Consider the following 25183-nt stretch of genomic DNA (forward strand, 5'->3'; position numbering starts at 1 on the left):
CTTGTCCAAGGGTGTCCTCTGCTGTCGTGCCCGACGCGGAGGTGGTCCCAAGATTGTTCTGCCGAGTGCCCTCATACCGATGGTCTTTTTCCTATTTTCATGTTTTCTCCCGTGGGCGGTCATTTAGGTATTCACAAGACCATCGCTAAAATCAGAGATAAGTTTATCTGGAAGAGTAATGGACAGAGACATTGCTGGTAGAGTACGAGCTTGTCATCTTTGCTCGGTCAGTAAACCAGCACAAAATACCAAAATTAGGACTTCTTTCCTCCGAGGTGGCGGGAGCGGCCTCTTGAAAAGGTGTTCATTGACTATGTGGGACCCTTTCCCCGTAGCAAGTCAGGGAACACCTCCCTGCTTGTTGCTGTGGATGCTTTCTCTAAGTTTTGCTGGTTGATTCCTCTTAGGAGTGCCACGGGCGTCGCTCACCGTCAAGGCACTCAAGTCCCGCCTTCTACAGAATTTTGGAGTGCCCGCCACCTTCGTCTCGGATAACGGCACACAATTCGTGTCGAGGGAGTTTCATCGCTTCTGTTTTGGGCATGGAATCAAACATGTTACGACATTCCTTATTACCCCCAGCCTTCTCGTGCTGAGCGGTTCAACCGCAATCTCAGAGCCGCCCCTCATCGCTTATCACGCTGAGAAACAAACTACCTGGGATGAAAAACCTGAGCTGGCTTCAGTTAGCCTTCAATTCTGCTCTTCACGAAATTAATGATTCCACGCCTTTCCAGGTCATGTTTTAGTCGTCCTCCTTCTGATCCCTTGTCTAATCTCTGGAGTCTGGATAGTCTTCTACCATGCCTTGGTACCCCCAATGTGACGTGACACTTGGGAAGCAGTCAGGGTTAAGCTCCTACAGTCTAGGGAAAGGGTGAGGAGAAAATTCAATAAGGGACGTATTGCTAACCCCTTCCAGGTGGGGGATCTTGTCTTTTGTAAGGCCCATCCGGTCAGTTCGGCCGTGGATAAACGGGCAGCCAAACTTTGCTATCGGTGGACAGGTCCTCACCGGATTCTTCGTTTTCTCTCCCCAGTTACTGCTGAGTTGGTTGATCCCGTATCGGGGAGGTTGTGGCGGAAGCCCACGTTTCTCATCTGAAGGCCTTCCGTGGTGATACCTCTGGTCATGCTCTGGATACTGGTGCGGCTGCGGGGGTGTCCGGGGACTGATCACCCCTGGTTTCTCTGTAGTGTCGTTTTACTCTCTTTCTTTTTTCTTCTTTCTCCAAGAGAGGCGCCTCTCAAAATTTCAGGAGGATCGTGTTTTGTCTGCCTCCTGCTCAGGACTTCGTTTCCTGTTAGGGTTCTCGACTTCCCGTTTCCTGTGCCAGAGCTTGTTGGTTCTTCTTTCAGTGGGGGAGAGGTTTTGTTTGGGGTTGCACCCTTTTTAGTGGGGGAGGTTGAGCCGGGGCTCAGTTTGGACATTTATTTTTTGTCTTTTATTTTGCCCACTTCGCCACTCTTGTCAGTCGGTGGGGGAGTCTCCGTCAGAGTATTGATTTTTTCTGCCTGGTTGAGGTCAGCTGGTTGACCTTGACTAGTTTACCGACCAGCTGTTCACCGCACCGGCACTGGCTCTGGCTACTGTTCGGAGCGGTCAGACACGTTCGGAGAAGCTTACTGTGTTCTGGCTTGTTCTCTGTTTCTTCCCGTTTCTCCATGGCTGGCTAATTCACGACTTTCCGGCAGGGGTCCCCGTGAGTGCCGTCAGCGGGACTGATGCGGCGAGTCTGCCCACAGAACTGAAAAATTGAATGCCCTCGCCCTGCCAGCGCTATTGGATCGGCATCCAACCGGAGTGTAGTGCTCCCATTCATTTCTTATGGAACAAGGTTGGATCAAAAATGTTTTTTTTTTTACTTCTTATACTGAACTTGCGAGGATTGGCTTGTATGGAGCGCTGCCAGATGTTAGATCTGGAGGAGGGCCAGTATATTAGCCAGTATTATTTAGTTTAGTTACATGAACTGAAGGGGAGGATTTCATCCTTTAATTCGGATTCGTGGAGGCAACTAAGCCCCGCCTCCTTCGAAAATTGGCTTTAAATATTTTTTTTTAATTTTCGGCTACAAACTTGGAAACCAAATTACTTTTTTAAAAATTAGTGGGCCTAGAAATTCTACAACCTTTTCCACTCCCCTCAGTTCATAAAAAATTACCTGTTAAAATTTTTAGATTTACTACTGCCCGTACCTGATATATGTTATTTATAGACCAAATTTTCTATTTATTGTGTTATTATTATATTATTTATTTATTATGTTATTGTCATTATTGGAATTATATTTATTGTTGTTATTTTAGTTTTTAAGTTACGCGGTGCACCGTGGTGCTGCATAATTGTATTTTGCATGGAAATGTTTGCCACCTACTAATTATATTTCTTGTACTCGAAAATCTTGTCTCGTTTTTGTCTCTTCCCACTAGTGGCATGTGATTGTTTTTTTTTTTATGATTTGCTCCGAGTTTGGGAGGGGCACGCTTCCGAGGCCTCCTGTATTTTTCACTAACTCGGAACAACTGGATCCGGGACACATTATGTAAAACAGTTTCTAAGTGAAAGTTAAGAAGTTACATAGTATGGTAAAGTAGTTTTAGGATACCATATGTTCCAGGAATATTTAAAACTTTTGTGATATATAACTCCATTTAAAATGATTTAATGATCTTTCATATGAAGTTCCAAACTCTATCCTACAGATGCACGGCCAGAAAATTATATCTTTCATAAGTGGAATCGCCAAAGTATTTCTACTTAGAATTTCAAAGATTAAAACAACTATTTTTCTTCACCATTTATCACTACAAACAATCTTCTACACTGCACATGACATCTTGCTGTCAACCATTGGAGTCTCATCAAATGGCACGTTCCCGCACGTTTTAAGGCTCAATCTGTAATCCTTATATGGAAAAACAAAACTTAAGTTTTGGGTTTAGATATTATAAAATAATCATTGCACTGAAAGAATTAAAAACAATCGATCATCCGGTCCTTGGGTTTTTACATTATGGTATCTAACTGTGGTGTCAAACCGTCTTTGATGTTTAAAACACAATGATTAATTCTGTCATATTTTTGGTTACCCTCGATATCGTATTTAAGTGTACTAAATATACACTTAAATAATATGTGGGATCTATGAATAAGTAAATAAACTGGTGTAGCTTGAAGCATTATACATTTTTGCTAGATCAACAAATGTTTTCAGAAACGAACTCAAAACGTATGTAAAGAGTCTGCTATGTATAACGAAACACATCTTAATAGCGAACATAAACTGGAACTAGATATAAATAATGTAATAGACAGAAACAATCTCCATTAGTTGTATCATAATGTTTGTTATGTGGAATGTGAAAATTATATATTCTACTAGCATTTATACGTAGATTAACACTCAATTTCTTGCCAATTAATACGAACGTCATTATCATGTAATTACCGTTTTGTTAAACTTAACTAACGGCGACTAAACATTGTTAAAACCTCCTGAACTTTAACATCACAGATTGACTTCAAGTTTAAAGATCATTGATTCTAGAACCAGGAATTTAGAGAGAAAAACAAATTATAAATGCAAACTAAATACGTAATCGAGTCTCTTGGTAGAATATGTATTTAATAGAATAGCTTCAACGGTTTTCGTAAAACGAATTATTTTAAACCTATGTGGAAAAATCCTAAGGACAAAAAGATCCAATAAAACTGGAAACCTAAGAAGAAAAAAAGAGGGATCAAAAAATAGGAATATTAATTATTGTTGGGTTGAATATAAATGGAAATCAATCCATAAGTGACACATTCATCTCCGATTTAACGTATCCCAACCATTCACTTCTGATACTGTGATACCTTACTTAATTATGTAATGTCAGAAACTAATTAACGACATTTCGTGTGATTTTTCTAAAAAAATTAATTTACTGCGTATAAATGACTCTATATAAATAAATTACTACAACAGGCGTTACTAATACTTGCGCTGATTCGCTGTTTCCTGTAGTACGCCTATTTAATACTAGGCCTATCTAAAAACAGTTCCGACATTGTTAGTACAGCTCTCGATTTTTTTTCAGAAATATAACAAAATTAAATTTAGACGATTTAATATATAGATTTAATACTATCCATTTTAGAACCGCAAGCAAAGATTATTTATCAACGCACATTTCAATCCGGCCAACTTATACATCGATTTTATACCCTAAGTACGAGAATTAGTAATCTGTCAAATACCTGTCACCCTTTGTACCTTAGCTGACAGATTACTCTCGCTTTTGCTCATCATTTATCTTTTATATTGTAATAAACGCAAGAAAACATGATATTGTAATCATCATCTAAGAAATTTAAAATGATTGCCACTTAATCGTGATTTATTGTGAGGATTGAACTATAAATTAGTAAGGGAAAATACAGAGACATCGAAAGATGTAAACATTTACACAAACGTAACGTAACAGCTCTATTTCGATGTATAGTTTGTAATGATTACTTGAGTTATTATTTTTACTAAAACAATCTACAGAATCTGAAAAATTATTCTATTTACGGAACTTATTTAGTAGCTCATAATGTAGTCTTAATACTAGTAGAGTACAGGCATGATAGTTTTCTTATATTTTATCAGACTTTCGTGACATACTTTAATCTTCATATTAACTAATCTGACTATCACGACAGATTTTGTATGTCTTTAAATTGTATTATAGTGTAAATTATGACTAAATTTTAATTACTTTCTCACCTAAGGATGATTTACAGAATACTTACAGCAAGAATTGTGAGACGATGTTGAAGAAGCTATCATATTTGATATCAGATTTTTTACTAAGTAGGCAAAGTCCCTGATTAGTGTCAAACTGTTAAGCTCAGTAAAAGTCTTGGGATGATGTTAAAGATTCTCACAGATTTTTTACTGAGTAGGTAAAAGTTCCTGCTTAGTGTCAAATCACAAACCTCAGCAAAAGTCGTGGGATGATGTTGAAAACTCTCTCAGATTTTTTACTGAGTAGGTAAAAGTTTCTGCTTAGTGTCAAATCGCTAACCTCAGCAAAAGTCGTGGGATGATGTTGAAAACTCTCTCAGATTTTTTACTAAGTAGGTAAAAGTTTCTGCTTAGTGTCAAATCGCTAACCTCAGCAAAAGTCGTGGGATGATGTTAAAGATTCTCACAGATTTTTTACTGAGTAGGTAAAAGTTCCTGCTTAGTGTCAAATCACAAACCTCAGCAAAAGTCGTGGGATGATGTTGAAAACTCTCTCAGATTTTTTACTGAGTAGGTAAAGTTCCTGCTTAGTGTCAAATCGCTAACCTCAGCAAAAGTCGTGGGATGATGTTGAAAACTGTCTCAGATTTTTTACTGAGTAGGTAAAGTTCCTGCTTAGTGTCAAATCGCTAACCTCAGAAAACGTTGTGGCATGATGTTGAAAATTGTTTCGGATTTGTTACTAAGTAAGCAAAGCTCCTGCTTAGTGTCAAATCGCTAACCTCAGCAAAAATCGTGGGATGATGTTGAAGATTCTCTCAGATTTTTTACTGGGTAGGTAAAGTTTCTGCTTAGTGTCAAACCGCTAAGCTCAGAGAAAGTCGTAAGATGATGTTGAATATTGTCTTAGATTTTTTACTAAGCAGAATGCTGTAATAAATTTAACCTCATGTGTTACTGCTAACTCTGGAAATGTGCTTAAATTTTATTTGGTTAAGAATTATAGAGATATTGTTGTCATCAATGTTACCGGTCATCAATACTGCCTAGATTCAGTATTGTATTAAAGTAAGAACAATCATCACAGAAGCTTCCAATATATAAACTTGAATTTAGATGTTCCAATACCTTTTTAAACATATGATTTCATAACACAGATATACACTAACATTTTTTTAATTTATGTTTTTTCCTAATTTGAAGTATGATTACAAGTCCTTTTATATCATTCATTTCCTTGAGCAATTTTAGTTCTATCATCGGTGAAACTACTAATTAACCGTTTAAATTTAGATTTAAATACTGTCTGTGTACATTGAAAACAAAACAGGACTAAGTCGAGTACTTCGCAGAACTCCAGAGGTTTGTTTGGATATTTAAAAGTTTCCTATAAGTATTTGTATTACAAAAGATACAAAACCTATTATCAAGACAGCTGATAGTATTTCTAAATTTCTTAAACAAAAATCTTCGTTTAGATAGTTGATATCATCGTTAGAACCGTGAAAGTGTTGTGAAAAGTTGTATTTTTTTCACAACGAGGTACAGATTGGTGTTCTTTATAGTACGTTTCAAATAAACGAGCAGTTTGTCATACATGTTTTTTAGAAGAACTGATACATTCAATTTGGTGTATGCCAACAGCAACCATGTAGATTGTTGGTTAGTGCAAAAATATTACGATTTCGAAATTATTCATAACTAAATAAGTGTTTTGTTGATTTCTTTGTGAAATCGCATTGTAAGAATTATTTGTATATAGTGAACATTCCACCAAGAACAAGATTTTGAGGCTAGAGCGGTAGGAGGGAGAGCTTAGTATGCCTCAATCAAGTAAAGGAGGAAGTTCGAGACCTTTGTGGAGAGCCGGAAGTTGAGTGGAGTGTTTCCCGCCATTATAACAACGCACCATTGAACGTTTAACAGAACATTTTACTGAGATTTTTGTACTTAAGAACATTTATGCCAACATAAAACATCAAGTGGCATTCAAAATAGTCGTATGTACTGTATGTAGTAAAAATACTAAAGTAAATTTTCTATAAATATATTCTACAAAATCTAATTATAATAATAATATATCAAAACCCTTTCTTGGAACATTATATGATTTACTTGTAAGGTATCCTCCCCTGTATTAAGATAAAGCGACCGATTGATTAATTAATATAACGGTTAGTATGTTGCTTCACTTACGTATGTGCTAAAGTGACCAACGTGTTTGACACTTAAGACTTAGTTCCTCCTCGCGTTGTGAAAATAAGTATCATACTTCTTTACTTGGAAACATCAAACAAACAAAACAGGTGTTAAATATGACTAAAACACAATTATCAATGTCACCTCATACAGACCGGTAGATTAAGAAGAGTATATAATTTTTAAATTGAAATTCTTTAATTTTTCCCGGTTAAATGTATAACTATATTTAAAAGCCATATCCTGGAAACGTTACAATAATGGTGATTCAAACATTAACTCACTTTGCACTGATAAATGAAGACTCTATTATAGACAACAATAACCTATTAATAAGGTCAGGAGACATATATTTAGTTGAGCGCAATATCTCCAGTAATGCTGTTTATTACGCTGACAAACATTTTATTGAGGGCCTTTCTTTAGTAGTGAAGATGAAAAGTGTGTTAACAGCAACATTCGTGATTAAATACCATAGATTTGTAATATTATAGATGAAAAGAATGAATTTTGGTTATGAGAACCGTGAAATAATATTTTAGAGGCTCGATTAAGAAGGACCACTTCACACTAGGCAGTGAAGACGCCGAACACACTGATTTTAACAAGAGTTCACCAGGCTACACATAATGAGTTTATGAACAGTGCATATTCAAATAAAGTGCAGAAAATAAACAGTTACCTTTGTTTTCATGAGAGGTACCTAACCGTAGTCTGCTGTTTGTTGAGGGCCAGGTTGTGATCAGTAAGTGTGGAAGTAGGCTGCTGTCTTGTCGGCAGGCGTAAAGACGGAAGATGTCCTTCACAGATTCACTCACGCACAATACGACCGCAAACGAATAGTTTATAACACTGTGGCCAGTCCTGTAGAGCACGGTAGACGCGGTGTCCGTGTGCAGAGACGTTCTGGTAGAGATTGCCAATCCAGAGCACTGACTTTAGTGTTAATGTAAATGTACAATAAATAGAGATAAAATAATATTTTAAGTGAGAGAGTGACACATGGGGGAGAGAGTAAGTATGGTCAGCAGTGGCTAGAGTGTACATAAGTTCCCCAGGCGGGACCGAGAGTATAACGAGCAAGCGTGCCGTCGCTTGCAAGGTAGGCAATTGATAAGTCAACCGTTGTGATTGGTTGGTGAGTGTACAGTAAACAACTGATTCGTGAAACAATGGTTCATTGGTCTGTCACTGTACGTGAATATTTTAATCCAGTAAGGAATGGTATTGTAGGCACTAGGCCGCAGAAAGAGATATAGAATTAATGCAGTATATACAGTTTACTAAAATAAAGGCAAATATAGAGTATAAATTGCCCAAGAAACATATTCATAATTATTGTTCAATAAAAGTAGCCTTTTCATATTAGGGAATAAAAAAAAACAAGTTATTTACGCAATAATACTTAACAATAGACTATTTTGAAATTCAGTGCTAAGAGAAAATCATGTACATGTCATGTTATACACCAGATGTCGGGTCGAGCATTAATAGATTCCCTTTGTAGGTTTGTCAATGTCGTGATCACGATACGATAACCTTTCGTGTCGCTAGAAATTCATCATTTCTCTTGCATGACTACTACGTTCAAATATGTATTCCTGCCATCAAAAGCAAAATTAGCTATTAATTGTTTGTCTAATGGTTAGTGCTTGGTAAAATAATAGTTATAGGTATAAGTTTTTAATTTTAATTATCAAACTGACACGCATTTATTATTACTTGTTTATTAAATGTAATATAGTCTAATTATATCCTACATGTTAAAATATATATTGTTTTCAAATTTATTACTGTCCAGAATTCACATGTATTAAATAATTTATTATCTAAAACAGTGCATATGTATTTTAATTGATTAAAAGTTTTACCCAAGAGAGTTAAATATGTAGTAAATCTTGAAAATACGATATTTGGAAGAAAAAGTAGAAATCTTCTCCGGTTTATTTTATTGTATTTCTCCATCCACTTCCTTTAAATATTTGAAAACTCATTTTATAAATAAATTTATTATATACGGGGGAAACGAAGATATAAAATATTACTTTAATAGGATATCATCCATAATATATATACACCATCTGGAAGAAAAAATATTGTGTAAATAATTATCTTAGAGATTTAAAAAAAAAATACCAGTTGTTTACAATTACACTAGGGTACTATCAAAAACTAATATATAATAAGTTAAATAACTGACAGTGTAATTTTAAGCTCTAGATTTAGAATAGTTTTGGTTATAAAAGATTTAATCATAAATTTTTATAATTCTAAAAAAATAACAGCTATTTTTATACTTAAATTCGTCTAATGGTTATCGGTGTTTTAGTTGGTGGAACTACTTCATTTGAGATTTTTGTCAGTGATCGTAGATTCTCATCTTTTATTTCTTAAGGATTCATACATTTTAGATAGTTTTTCTCTTTTTCTTTTATTTCAATTATATTGACATATTTTAATCAATCACCAAAGTTTTTCGGCTGGTCCTGACATTTTTTAATGTGTATCTAGTTCCACGTGATGGAAAATCAAAAGAAAATAGAAAAGGCAGTAGATGTAACTTACCTTCAAAGAATGTATGTTTTATTAATAATAACTCGAATAGGACACGAAGGGGACATGTATGTTTGTAACTAACATCACTATGTTCTTATTAAAATTTATTTTCAGACATCGGAACTCACCAGATATTACAACCAATGATTATATTAACGATAATATCATATTTTGAGAATAAAAATTAAGGGCAACCATAGAACCAGTGAATTTCTCGAAGCCTCATGCATAAAATACATGCATCCAAGTTAGTAGCTGAAGAAAATTTTAATTTTTGTTAAATTGCAGTCAATACAAGAAAACTAATCATAATTTTAAAACATTGCTTAAAAAATCCTATTAAACTAATATTTTAATCTTTGTATTCCCTATAATATAATACATTTATTTACGAAACAATTTTTAAAATATTTAAATGGAGCGGGTGATGATTGGAAAAAATCAAAAGATGGAGATACGTAATTTTTCTACCAAAATTTCATATTTTCAAGTTTTACTATATTTTAAACTCTATTGGGTGAAATTTTTTTAATAAATTTAAATCCATATGCACAGTACCAGGTAATGAATTATACGTATACGTGAATTCTGCATTTTTGTAGCATTGTTAGTGTTAGCCTACACTGAACAATTGGATAGTGCAGAGTTTTTTTATAATAATAAAAATAATAAAGCATATAATAAACAAAAAATTCACCATCAGTTGATGTGTAGAATAATTTTAAGACTCAAAAATGTTATTGCATTTAAAAATGAAGAAGACAAAGTCATCCTGTCTGGTTGCACAGTTTGTAAAAAGAGGTGATGTATAATTTCAACATTCCTCAGGTTTTTGTTAATAAAATTAAGTTTTAAATGTACAATTCCTATTATTTTGAATCAATTTCCGAAATTATTTTGGTTTAGTTGACTCGAATGAGCAGATAACGATCCCTCAGAAATGCGTTGAACAGTTAAAAACTAACGATTCTTGATTTAAAAAGAGTGAATGACTTTCTCCCAATATAATTATTGGACCATATCTATAGACATACGTTAAACCAAGACGCCTGCTACAGCCAAAGGTGTCTATTTCAGAGCATTTTAGTTCGGGTGCTAAGGGTAGAAAGAAAATGTCTATCTTCTGGTTTAGCTTACTTTACAATATATACAGTACCTACATTTGTGCTAAATCTCTTGGCAATACGTCAAACTGTTTCAAGATAATGAGTGCGCAAGCCTATGTGGACATACCCACAAAGACATGAACTTTTCAGAATTGTACCATTTACATCTAATATTAACAATTATTTTAATTCCTTAAAAGGATATGTTTCCTACTTTGTAGCTGATCTAGGCCACTGCCTTTGATTTTAACTTCAGTATTTTTTTTTTTATTATCTATATTTTTAAACCATATGCAGTAGAGTATATGCTCTTGCTTCCCAGTCCTATTCACTATCTCATTCTGTTGCCTTGGTTATAAATAGGAAGTATGTAAACATTTATGTATCTAATCTGTATTTTCTTTTTTTTTAAGGAGTTTCTGATCCCCTTTTATGCTTTATTCTGCCTGTCCTCATGGGCCACTGGCCTGTGCGAGAATCTTATCAAACAGAATAAGGGGGAGAGTAGATACAGTACAAGGTTGATGGTACTAATAAAAATTTCAACGCATCTCTCATTAGATACAAATGCATACGATGCTCCCTCGACAATTTTCAGTCATAACAAATTAAATTTAGATTCTAGTGTTTTCTGATTTAAGTTGCACCAAGAATGTGGTTCGTTCAATAATGCTATTAATCAGTCTCTTGGAGAAAAACTAATACTCAGCATACAAAAATCCAAACAAACGTTTGTGACAAAATATTTTATTTATTTATAAGTGATTAATTTTTACTGTTTCACAGTCAGTAAAAGAATTAAGTTTTTTTTAAACAATCAAAATTTGGGAATATTTTGGGCACTTTTATAAGATAATATTCTACAGTAGGTAACTTTACTTGCTTATAAGTAAAATTTTAACAATGATGAAAATAGCGTTATATACAGTACATAATTTATAATAGAATTAAGAAAATAATCATAATCTGAGTCAGTAATAGTTTATATCTTAACTTCTATTGTGTGTTCTACAATATTCTATGACATTTTCAATAGTGCAATATTATTAATTTTTTATGTTTCTTAGCGAAACTAAATACTTTGCCTTGTAATGTTTGCCGCTAGAATATGCATTTTCGGAAGTTCCATTTTAATAAATATATTTCAAATTATAAATGTGTGGTACAACACATGAAAACCGGAGGTAAAAAAAGTCAAATTATATAGTGCAGTAAAGTTACGCACGTTTTATATTTTACGACCAACTTAAAGCAGGTCCTAAGTTATTTTAATTTCTCAAATAAGAATATTTAATAATTATCTGTTACTCAAAGCATTAAAAGGTGAAACATGTAAAGAAAGTCAAACTGCTTAACAGTAGCAGATTAGTGAAGGTATAAAAGCTGATGCCGAGTTTTGCTGATTAAAGGATTGTATTGAACTACAACTCTTTTGTATTAACACTTCATTTACAAGTACCCGTTACGTTGTTTCAGTTAAAACTACTCAGAAATGATTAAGTACAATGAACTCAACCTTGGGAGAAGTTGTAAATCTAGTTAAGTATTAAATAAACTGTTATATTTGATAATTATCATACTGTTTGGTTTGCAAGTTAACTTGGCTTACTTATGTTTATCTTTAAGGTATGTTTTTATTACAGGTTTAATAGCATTCTCGCAACATTTTTTCAGACATTATATGTGGTGTAATAAACATGACAGTACAAAATATGTTCATTATATTATTTTTACTTGTTATGAAAAAATAGCATGTGGACATTTAACAGTCCCACCATGTTTATAAAAAGAATACAAACTATTGGGATAAAGTAAAAGCATGTAAGAGTAAAATGTTTTTCAATAGCTATGTTCAAAACATTACTACTGTTTAGGGTCATTGTAATATTAATTACAAGCCTGCCTCCTGGTTTGCTGGATTATCTAAAATTTCATAAAAAAGAATCAAGAAATAATTGAGTTTATGATATTTCATAAGTAACACAATTGTTTTGATGACGTAGGAAATTGGAGAGATTTTTAAAATGATTATGGACAACGAGATGAAATTAAAAATACTAAAGAGTCACACTTATTAATACAGTAAATTATATTTTACTTAGGCTTAGTGCACATTGGTTATAACTCAAAGTTTTGATAAGTGCTATAAGTTTAAGATAGCGTAAAGATTTCAACACAAAATAGGAAGCAAACCCCTTACATAATCTGTGCTCTGATACTTACAATATTTCAACCTCCAGGTTGAACTATTTCTTAAGGCCGTGAACATTTTCGATGATTACTCATAGAATTTTGATACGTTTTTACACGTCTCTTGGATATTAGAGTACAATACACACAAACAACTTGCTCCACTATTTTCAACTTAAAGTGTTCCCTGAGGTAATAGTAGCAATGCGGAATATATATATATATATATATATATATATATATATATATATATATATATATATATATATATATATTTGAACATATACCTCCTCGGATGTTCTTACTTACTGTATCCCTGTAACAAGTCTATTATAAACATTTGGAATGGGGAAGAATAACGTAGCAAATATACTAAATCTATTACTAAAACTACGTTTACTTTTATCATTAAATAATTACTAAAATAGTTTTGTTCAGGTATTCACCAATAAATTTTTATACGATGAATGCTTTGGAGAACTACAAAAAACCACGTAAGTTTGTTTTAGAATATTACTTATGCATTGAGCAACCCTATTGATATCTCAACCAAAATCATAAATTTAATTTAGTAGATCATAATCATGTATATTCATGTGCTTATATTTCTCTATATATAAAAAGTAAGATGTAGTTGATAATTATCTTTATGTTTTTGTTATCTCAGTATATTTTTTAGTTTCATTCTTGTACTTAGATTATTTACTTTTATGTATTCTTACGAGTAAATTTGTTTAGATTAAAAAACCTTGTAAACTTTTTCATTGTGCTTGACATGTTTTTGTATTTAAAATATTGTAGATAAACTTATAGTTTTGAAGTCAGTCCTGGCAAGACATAAATATGTAAAACTGTCTACTATACATATATAAAAAATTGTCAACTATATGTATATTGTATATATTATTGTGATGTAAAAAGAGAAATAAATTCTTTATTCTTTATTCTTCTTTCTTTATGTACTATATTTTATTTAACGAAGACCAATGATCAAATATCCATAAGTTTTGAATTCAAAATAATTGGACCTGTTAGCGTGAATCGACCATTTTCCGGATCCAATTATAAACGAGCATTTTCTTTGCGTTAGTTTTATGCCTCATATTTATTTCTCAAAATTGAGAGTGTGTTAAGTTTTGGCTAGTAAATAAGTTGCACAGACACTGTATAAGTTTTGAAAATCGTGTTGCGTTATTACACGTATCTTAAAATATTTCTTTGCGGAAGCGTTTGCAAACCTCATGTTACTACAATTTTATGCACAATTATGAGTATAAAATATATAATATTATAATCGTATGTCATACAGGTAGACCTATAGGTAGATTTAATAAGCTTCCAAAATAATAAACACCCTGGCATCCTTTCGCCTGAAGAAACATATTGTTTTCTTAGTTATAAACTTATTTATAGACTGTAACGACCAATTTTATCTTTCATATCTGTGTCACATATTGCTTATCCTAATTCTATATTTTTTTTTATTTCTTTACACTAAAAAATGTCTCATTCGTGATACGCTTCAAAGTATTAATTAAGACAAAATAATATTACATGAAAATATATAATAATTTAATTATATTACTTATATAATTTGATTTAACCCATGAGCGTAGCCAATCAAAGTCAGTATTTATATGACCAAAGAAAATTAAATTCCTAAACAGTTTTATTAATAGTGAGTGGTAATTTTTCCTGTTTTACAACACCAGATTTTTTACATAACCCGACTGTTAAATAACCTGTGTTTACTTGCAAAACATACACTATCAAGTTTATACTAGGCCTATCATATAGTTCATTTTACTCTGAGGCGGCTTTAAACCTCTTCAAGGTTGTGTTCATTGAACTTATTTATGAATATATAAATTGTACGCTATTAAATTTCAAAAATTAACACCAAAAAAAAAATTTAATATGAGTTAGTAAACCATATATTACGAGGGAATAACTTAATCATTTATTTGTAAGTTAGCTAATATCTTAACAAACAAATGTTTGTTAGATTGAAAAGGTATATGAATCTATAACTAGGATATTTATTGTTTAGTCGGAATGCAACTTAAATGAACGAGCAGCAAAACACTACACAAACTTCAGGATATTATTTCTGAGGTGGTAACATTAACTAAAAGGTTAAATACAACCAATTGTCTATTTCCTATGGGCAATTGAAAACAAAACATCACTTATTACAAAATAAAGCAACTTTTGGTTGTGGAGCGCATCCAGGGCACTGATGATAATTTAATTTACATGTAAGGAGAAGTGCGGAAAAGGAATTTTACTCTCAAGTTATGTGATTCACGTCAAAACACTATTTCCACAATTTAATTCTTGAAATATTGCGGCGATAACCGAATGCAGTTATTGATTTTATAAATCTATATCTCTGTATTCGTTCCGTAACCTTTTATCCACAATGGAGTCAAATTTACCGGAAACTTAGACGTCAATCGGAACGCTAACAGTGGAATGTTGCCTCACATCCCTGAGTTAAGTTATGGTCATGCTAGAAAATTAAATAAAAGTAAACCATTTTGATTTTGACCTTGTTGTTCCATATCATACTTCAAAGTCCTGAAGAAGATACTCACGTGGAGTTCTAACGTAGACATGGAAAAAAACATGAAGGTAACTTATGATTATACAAATGTTATCTGCACAACCTATTCTGTCCTGTTGCTTCAAGATGGATTACAATTGGTCCCCAAGACAGTCAGAGATGTCATTCCAAAGCGAAACACGATCGTTTAAATTTGACCGATGATTACTGAGTTAGGTAGTATTCATTTTACCAACCCAATCCTTTATTATTTGTTGGGTTTTTCAATAACAAAATATACTGTATATATATATATATATATATATATATATATATATATATATATATATATAAAATATCGTGCTTCGCTCACAATGTAGACGTACTTCACATCACTAAAGTCTCACTGAGATTGTATGCAATAATTAAAATACTAAATTAATGTTATTTAAACTTTATCAAAAATAAGAGTAGTAGGTATTGCATGATTTAAATTTTCGTTTATTCCATAAAAGACCAATAACACACCAATAATTCATTCTATAAATATTCATCCAAATTAAAAGTAATTAATTTTAAACATTAAACTAGTTTGAAGTGTGAGTGGCAAAACTTTTAACAACATTGAGTGATTTTGAACCAGGTATAAAGCAGCTTTCCTGCGAAATCACATAATTATTATAGTGTTATTAATTCCGATAGTCACATAACTGAAAGGCGTGACCCACCTGGATATTTTAATCCTGATTAGAGTATATTGACAAATTAGTTCAATATTTTACGTTTATTATAAAATTCATAGCTTCAAGTGGCGAATGCGAACCTTAAGGTCACTTAGAGGACATAGTTAACACATAAGTAAACTCAGTTATATTGTGTGTCAGATTGTGTAGCAAAACCCTTTCACGTGGTGAGCTTACCTTGACTAGGTTGTACAAGGTAAGGTTGTACAGCTTATATATTGTACAATCGTGTGAGCAATATATAAGCTGAACCGACTGCGTTAGACTTCGCTGACAAAGTTACACAGGCACACTCCTCATCTCTAGCAACATGAACTCTTTGTTGAAGTCCGCAGTTTTCCTGGTCGCCGTGATGCTACTTGTCAGTCAGGTATGCTTTAACAGTTTTAATAAACTATATTACGTTATGAGCTATGGTACTAAAGTTGTACGTGTTGTAGTAATATATATTAGATTGGTAAGGGTAATCTCTGCCGCACTCTAGACCAGCGGTTCCCAATCTTTTTTGGTGAGGTACCCCTTAGTTTGTACTATTTATTGTGGCGTACCCCTTGGCCCATAACACATATATTTTAAATTGTATATGCATCATTAGTTTGCCTTTTCTTACTTTCGCTTTATATACAATTATAATTACTCGTATGTTATAAAATCTGAATTTCAAAAATAAAATGCAATAAGAATAACAGATCCGTAATGCATTATAATACAAATTTTATATATTTAGTTTTTAGTTATCTGTGTTAAAACTTGTTAGGTAGGAATAATAAAATGCAAGAAAATGTATTAATACATATATTTAATTATAATCAAATTACAAAATACAAAATTGAGAATTTTGGATGTCGCACAATGAAAATGTTCATATAGTTATCATCAGTTATTCAATGTTAGGGATGACCTTGAATGGAATGGCTTAAAATGCTGATGTCTGGCATAATTAGGCTTAAATTGAGTCTGAGATCACATTCCACTGTTTGCATTCGATTCCTGTATTTATTTTTGATGTACAGCAGATGTGAGAATCCCGCCTCACATAGATAGGAAGTTCGGAATTGTAGTAGAAACTCAACTGCTTTGTCAGCAATTTCACTATACTCTGAACGTCGTTTGATCCAAAAATCAATAAAAGTGGTTTTGTTAAATACTTCTTCCAGATCAGAATAGCAGTTTAACTCCAAAATTTCCTCTTGGAGCTTCAGAGAAAAGCTGTTTGGAACAATTTTCTCAATTTCAGCCAAGGGGTTTTTAATCCACGAGTATGAACTCAGATCTCCTTGAAAGTATTTTGTGAAGCTAGCTTGGAGGGAGCTACAATGATCTGATATGTCATTGAAATTGTTTTGACTAGGAAAAGTTCGTTCTCTTTAGTAAAAGATTCAAGAGATGGGAACGATGACACGTGGCTTTTCTTTGATTCCCCTTCTGCAAATCTTAGTTTTAGTTTCACGCTATTGATTTTGTCCATAACTTGGAATGGGTTGTTATAGCTTCCTTGTAGTTTCCTGGTAACATAATTTAACATACTGAATATGTCTGCCAAATAAGCCAATCGGCTCAACCATAATTCATCTGAAAAACGGTCACGATACTGTATGTCTGTGTCGGATAGAAAAATCAATATTTCATGTTGAAGTTCAAAAACTCGAGATATCACTCTACCTCTCGTCAACCACCTTACTTCCGTGCACAGAAGTGATTGTTTGTGAATACTATCCATTTCATCACGTAAATTATGGAAAAGGCTTGAGTTCAGTGCTCTGGCTTTAATGAAATTTACTGTCTTTACTGCTTCATTCAGTACTTTTTTCAGCTCTGCAGGACATCTCTTTGTAACCAAGGCTTCTCGGTGAAGACTACAATGAATAAACTTAGCCTTTGGGCTTACTTGCTGCTCTTGAGTAACAACTCCCTTATGATCTCCAGCCATTGCATTTGCCCTATCTGTGCAAATTCCTACACATTTTTCCCAGTTCAACTCGTTTTCTCGAATAAATGTGTCTACTTTTCCAAATATTTCATCTGCATTTGTGTGTGAAGGCAAGTTTTGGCAAAATAACACGTCTTCTCTGACAGTATTTCCATCTTCGTACCTAACATAACATATTAGCTGAGCCATGTTAGTTACGTCAGTTGTTTCATCAATTTGAATAGCAAAATATTTGCTTTTTTTATTTTCAAGAGTAATGTTTCCTTTACATTAGCAGCCATGTCACTTATTCTTCTTGAAACTGTATTGTCAGAAAGCGAAAGTGAATCAATCTGTTTATCCTCATTTTGGCCTAACATGGTTGACACAATGTCTTTAGTTGCTGGCAGTATTAATGTTTCCCCAATGGTATTGTGGTATGCACTCTTGAGCAATTATAAGACTAACTTTATAGGAAGCCTCAAGCTTTTAAATTCAAACTAGTAAAAGAATTAATATTTGTCTTGCTGCCTTTTAATGAAGCTTCCTTATTTTTGAAAAAATCCATTGGCTTATCTTTGTAATTTTATGTTTTGTTAGAAAATGACACTTTAAAAGAGATGGTTTCATTGCATGGTGAGAAAGTGTTTCAACCAAATTACACATTGTGGCCTAACTTCATTGTCATGGACATTATAAGTAAATCCATAAGACAAGAAGCTGGTATTATATTTACGCCTTTTTTATACGCACGTTTGTTTACCTAATGGCTTCGCAGAACACACAGAAGAACTTAGATCTTTTGATGAAGATGTACTAGGTACAGGAGTAAAATTACCTTCTTCAAGTGATGATGAAACTCTTTGCTTTTTCTTAACGTTTGAAGACTTGCTTAACCAATTATCCATATCACTATAACAAACACTGTCTATGAAATAATGAACAAAATAACACGAATAATGTGGCAGTATGACACACGCTTAAAACCACACACTTTGCAGACGATAGACAAAATGACAAAGAAACTACACGGTGGAGAGCGTCAGTGATGTAGCCACATTCGCGCAAAATAAAACTTTCCTGGCATTTCCCGCAACCCGAAATTTCCCTCACATCAGCCGGAACATAATAGGAAACTGGCGTGGTCCTGCTCAGGTACCCCCTGGCAACGTCTCGCGTACCACCAGGGGGTACGCGTACCACAGTTTGGGAACCTCTGCTCTAGACCATCTTTCTACTATATGACTGATGTTTACAATACGTTTTAAACAATGAGCAAGAAAATTAGCTCATATATGAAATTCACGGAGCAATATTAAAAAAATCATAATTTTCTTCTGTGGACTCTAAATACTTGACGAAACTTTATTTCTACACAGGCAAGAATAAGTATTATGATGGTGCATGTCCATACTTTAGCCTCTATTGAGCATTAAAGCCTAACAAACATACCTTCTTCTGTCTTCAAGATATGTCAAGAATAAAATTAGATATGGACTTGAAATTTTACATGCAATGTCAGCGAGCCATGCTGCGTGACACTTCATGTGGGGTACTCTTTCATTGTTTTAAGTGAATTCATGCTAATATAAATTCGATATGGATTAATATACAACTATACCAAAATATACATTTGGATATTTTATCACCTACACATATTTTATAATAAAATTTAATATATGTTAAGTTTAACTTGACGAGGTTTTTTTTACTTCTGCAGCGGTTTCGGTTAGTCGGTAAAACTAGCATATAGAAATAATATATCATTTAGTAACTGTGCATGTCCTTCCATGGGACATGTATGTATAGCCTAATTAATTATTTGCATAATTTCATATTTAGACTTTAAATTTTGCATAGTATTTTTTCTAACATAGAAAAAATGAGTTTCATAATTATCCATGGCCACATCTATGGGATTTGGCTAAGCATCATTGCAGCCTATCACTTGGTAGAATGGCAAAACCTCTTTTGTATCTGCATTATTATGGTGCTGGGGTGTAAAACCTGCTCCTTGGTGATTATCTGTCTGTCTACGGGATATTTTTAGAATGAAATGAACGGCTTGAAATGTTAATCACAAACTTTATCAATCCTTTACGCGACAGATGGCGTATTGTGTACTCCAAACTGGATGTAATAGAATGCTACTGGAAAAAAAAGGAAACTAAAAAATAAATTTTATCTGTTTTAAAAGGCCGAGAAAACGTGTATAGTATGCGCCTTGTGCCTGAGAAAAAAGTAAAATTTGTTAAGTTTGATTTTTCCAAATTTAGGCTTAGATTATAAGGAGATAAATTCATGAAAGTTGTCCTGTAACATACGAGTACTTACCCAAATAAACATTTAGTTTTTACAAACTGCATTTGAAAATAAAATTACCCATAAATTATATTCATTGCTGTGCAACATCTAAATTCTTACATTTCACTATGTTACCGCCATTTAGAAATAAAAATGATATGATGTATATCAAAATTTTTTATTATTAAATATATTCAAACACTACTTATGTTAACATTAGAAGACATCAATAATGAATACTCACACCTACAGATTTGGACAAAACATGTACTTTAGAAAACATAAAAATAGTTTAAACTGTTAAAAATCATTGATTTTTTTCAATTCCATTCATTTCACTATTCTATGATAATTCTCTGACAATATATTTTAGACGCATTATACAAAACAAATTGTACCAAAGATAAGCTTATGATCATTGCTAATCAGACACTATAAAACGTCGAGACATTAAATATGGTACACAAGCTTGTCTTACGTACCCTACAGACATACTAAACAGGATTTTTGTTTATGAGTTCAGGACCCATAACATTGCCCTCTAAATTTAGTAACAATAAATTGGTAATCTGATTGGTAATTGGTTGATTCTGATATTCCATAGTTGAATACCGCGATATACATGTATAGCGGTATTAAGGTATCAACTACTCTCGGTCCTAAGGAATTTTCGCTCCACAGGAATACAATACAAATATGTGTAAATATATGTACAGTTATAAAGTAGTTCATTGAAAGATAATAAATAGATTTAATAAAAATGCTTAGTGAACATTTGAAAAGTAACGATATTTTATTACGTTAAGTTTCCGTTATGTAATAATATGAATTAAAACACCCTGTAGAAGAAGAGTCATTATGAGAAACCCGTTTTCCAGGCAGATGCCATATTATCAGACGCATATTATTTAACTGTTTTCGGTCACCGTCCTTTTTTGTAAAAATGTAATACATCTCTTATCATATAAGAAAAATGAAATTTATTTGATTATAAATTTATATAATACATACTTTACATACATAATCATAACTCATATTATTTCTTAAAGTCACTGAGTTAATATACTAATCAAATACATATAGCTTTAGGTATTACTAAGTGAGTATAATTTAAAAGGTAGAAAAATTCACTGTTTAATAGTAAATTTAGTTATAAATATGTGAGGTACTAAAAAGTACAGTGCATTTTTTTTATTTTCTTGGGTCGTCCATTCAAGATTTATTGTGGGATTAGTTTTCCCGTCAACAAAGATTAACGGGATCGAGATGAAACAAGTTCGCCTCAGCTATCGTGCCACGACATGTTCGCCGCTTGACGGGTTGCGGCATGAACGATAAGTCGCGCATGCGCTACAACGCAAACTCGTCAGACGGACCGGCCAGCAGAGGAGCGAGAGGTCATTCTACACCATTCTATCACGACGATAAGACGTACACTGCGCTGCGATCTTAACCTCACTCCTGCCGACTTGTTCGTGAGATACGGACGTATCGATTTCTTCTTGCTATTGGTAATATATTACTTCAATTACTATACTATACATAATTAACCTTTCATTAATATTCTGTATCGTTTTTATATGTTGTGCCACACGAAATTTACTTATAACGTATTATTCTTGGTATTCTTTTCCTTTACTTACTTTTTTACTTAATCTATGTTCGTGAAATACGGACCTAACCTTTAAATTTAAGATTAGTGGTTCTTTACTTTACTTACTATCTTACTTAATCTATGTTCGTGTAATACGGACCTAACCTTTAAATTTGGTATTAGTGGTTCTTTTACTTTACTTACTATCTTACTTAATCTATGTTCGTGCGATACGGACCTAACCTTTAAATTGTTTATTGGTATTATTGGTTCTTTACTTTACTTACTATCTTACTTAATCTATGTTCGTGTAATACGGACCTAACCGTTAAATTTGGTATTAGTGGTTCTTTTACTTTACTTACTATCTTACTTAATCTATGTTCGTGCAATACGGACCTAACATTTAAATTGGTTATTGGTTATTGGTATTATTGACTCTTTACTTTACTTTCTATCTTATTTAATCTATGTTCGTGTAACACGGACCTAACCCTTAAATTTAGGATTAGTGGTTCTTTACTTTGCTTGCTATCTTAATTAACCTATGTTCGTGCGATACGGACCTAACCTTTAAATTGTTTATTGGTATTATTGGTTCTTTACTTTACTTACTATCTTACTTAATCTATGTTCGTGCAATACGGACCTAACATTTAAATTGGTTATTGGTTATTGGTATTATTGACTCTTTACTTTACTTACTATCTTATTTAATCTATGTTCGTGTAACACGGACCTAACCCTTAAATTTAGGATTAGTGGTTCTTTACTTTACTTGCTATCTTAATTAACCTATGTTCGTGTAATACGGACCTAACCTTTACATTTGGTATTAGTGGTTCTTTATTTTACTTACTATCTTACTTAATCTATGTTCGTGCGATACGGACCTAACCTTTAAATTGTTTATTGGTATTATTGGTTCTTTACTTTACTTACTATCTTACTTAATCTATGTTCGTGCAATACGGACCTAACCTTTAAATTTAGGATTAGTGGTTCTTTACTTTACTTACTATCTTACTTAATCTATGTTCGTGTAATACGGACCTAACCCTTAAATTTAGGATTAGTGGTTCTTTACTTTACTTGCTATCTTACTTAATCTATGTTCGTGCGATACGGACCTAACCTTTAAATTGGTTATTGGTTCTTTACTTTACTTACTATCTTACTTAACCTATGTTCGTGCAATACGGACCTAACAAATAGATTATTGCTCTGGGTCTATTATTATTTCTCTTACACTTTTCTTACTTAATATTTGTAAATACGATACTGACCAAACATTATATATTGTTCTTACTGTTGATATTACTTTTGCTCATACTATTTTACATAGCATACAGTGTGTTGCGATTTGAGGTAGCTTTGATTTAGATAGAGATCTAGGAAGTTACACTTTTGTCTTTTCTTTAATTGATGATAGTAAATATCTTATTTAACGACGTCATTTTATTTCAAATTCTTAATTTTTTTCAAGGCCAGTTGGGTAATGATGATTTACTAAATGCTTGAACGTTACCACCACCTTAGGTGATAGCAATATATCTGAACCCAACTGACATACATAATCCATAAGAATAAAATTTAGACCCCTGGATCGAATCCCCGCTTGATTGGGCTCATCTAGGGTATGCGATACGTGTCATTCTTAACAGTAAATGGTTGTGTTGAGAAAAGACACGTCACAAATAGTTAGTATAATTTCGTGTTATCGAATGTATAATGAATCCCTTTACAATATCAAGACCAGTAAAACGCTCGTAATAGTCAATTTAATTATTCATATTTGTAATTCAATAGTATAATTTCGTTAAATATATAGATTTATTATCAGATATATTTTATTGTGACAAATTCTTCTGTTTTTGTTAGAATTAAAAATAGAGGACTGTATCGGTGTTGTTGCTAAAGGTACATGGGAATTGTGGCACAAAAAGTTATATATAATCTTTAACTCAGAGAATAAATGGGTTACATTTCACATGCTAAAATAGTGACAACATTATTATAGATTGAACCTATGATTTTAGATAAATATAAAACAGGAATCGGCACTGAATTCATAATCAAAAGTCAAGAATACATATTTCGGTATAGGCCCATGATACTGATTTACATATTTTTCGGTATCGGCTTATCCCTATTTAATTGTAATAGTGGATTTTAGAATACATATTAATGTAGAAACCAATGAAAGATTAAATAGGTCTACTGTCATAAACTAAAATTTATGACAGTAGAAAATATTAATGGTGACGGGTTTATTATTCCCCATCTTATAAGTCTAATTGTAGGCAACACTGGTCGCCTTTTTTGACCACTTTTTACTATTTTTCAAAGCCTTTCTCCCCAGTTTCTGAAGTATAAACGACTTATAAATATAAATAAAATATTTTGAAAAATTATTATATGTAAAATTTACACGTTGGAATACAATATACATTCCATAAGTAGTAAACTCTCTTAAAATTACAAAACATGATTTCTTCCAAATTGTGTATGTTGCAATATCTTCTTTAGGCTCGTTTTACAATGTGGATAAAAAAATTAAGGCCAACGATAAAAAAGGTATAATTTATTTAAATTAAGACTGTTTCTCCCATGGAAAGATGCACGTTATAGATGTAGTTCCTCAAGTTGTTTAAGAATTGTAGCTCCTGGTACAAAAATTGCTTATAGGACAAATAATCAGGTTATATAAAATGAGGATATAATAGATGATTTAACAGTGATGATAGAAGATAGTAATTATTGTAATGTTACTTACTTTAACATATTTTGGCGTGTTCCCCAAAAATATTAATTTTATAAAGATATAATTGTGTTCCGAGTATCTGAAAAAACAAAGTTTTTTTCTGTTTTTCAAACTGTTGGTTATATATTTCATTCTAGTTCACAGACAAACAAATCTACAAAATCTGTTTATAAAATAGACTAGAATCTATTAGTATTGTAATATCAAGAAATCAAGTCATAGATTGCCTAATTTGAACTTGTATGGGCGAAGCGGCGACGGTACGCTAACATTTATACAATAGTACTTATTTACTTCATATAAATTGTCAGATTTCTAATAGTTGCACCTCAATACAATATATTTCTACATGACCTCAAACTCATCCATTGCATGTCCTCCCTTATTATATACCCATCAAAGGGTAATAAATTATCAATTAACATTTATATTACACCATGTAAACAACAATGCATCTTAAAATTAGAATGTTTAAAAAGAATAAAAATGTAAGTATTATGTTCTACAGGGTAAATGTAGGAGTCTTCCAGCCCCCCAAGATGGTACACCCGTCAT

This window comes from Homalodisca vitripennis, chromosome 7 (assembly GCF_021130785.1).
Source record: "Homalodisca vitripennis isolate AUS2020 chromosome 7, UT_GWSS_2.1, whole genome shotgun sequence".
In the NCBI taxonomy this organism is placed as follows: domain Eukaryota; kingdom Metazoa; phylum Arthropoda; class Insecta; order Hemiptera; family Cicadellidae; genus Homalodisca; species Homalodisca vitripennis.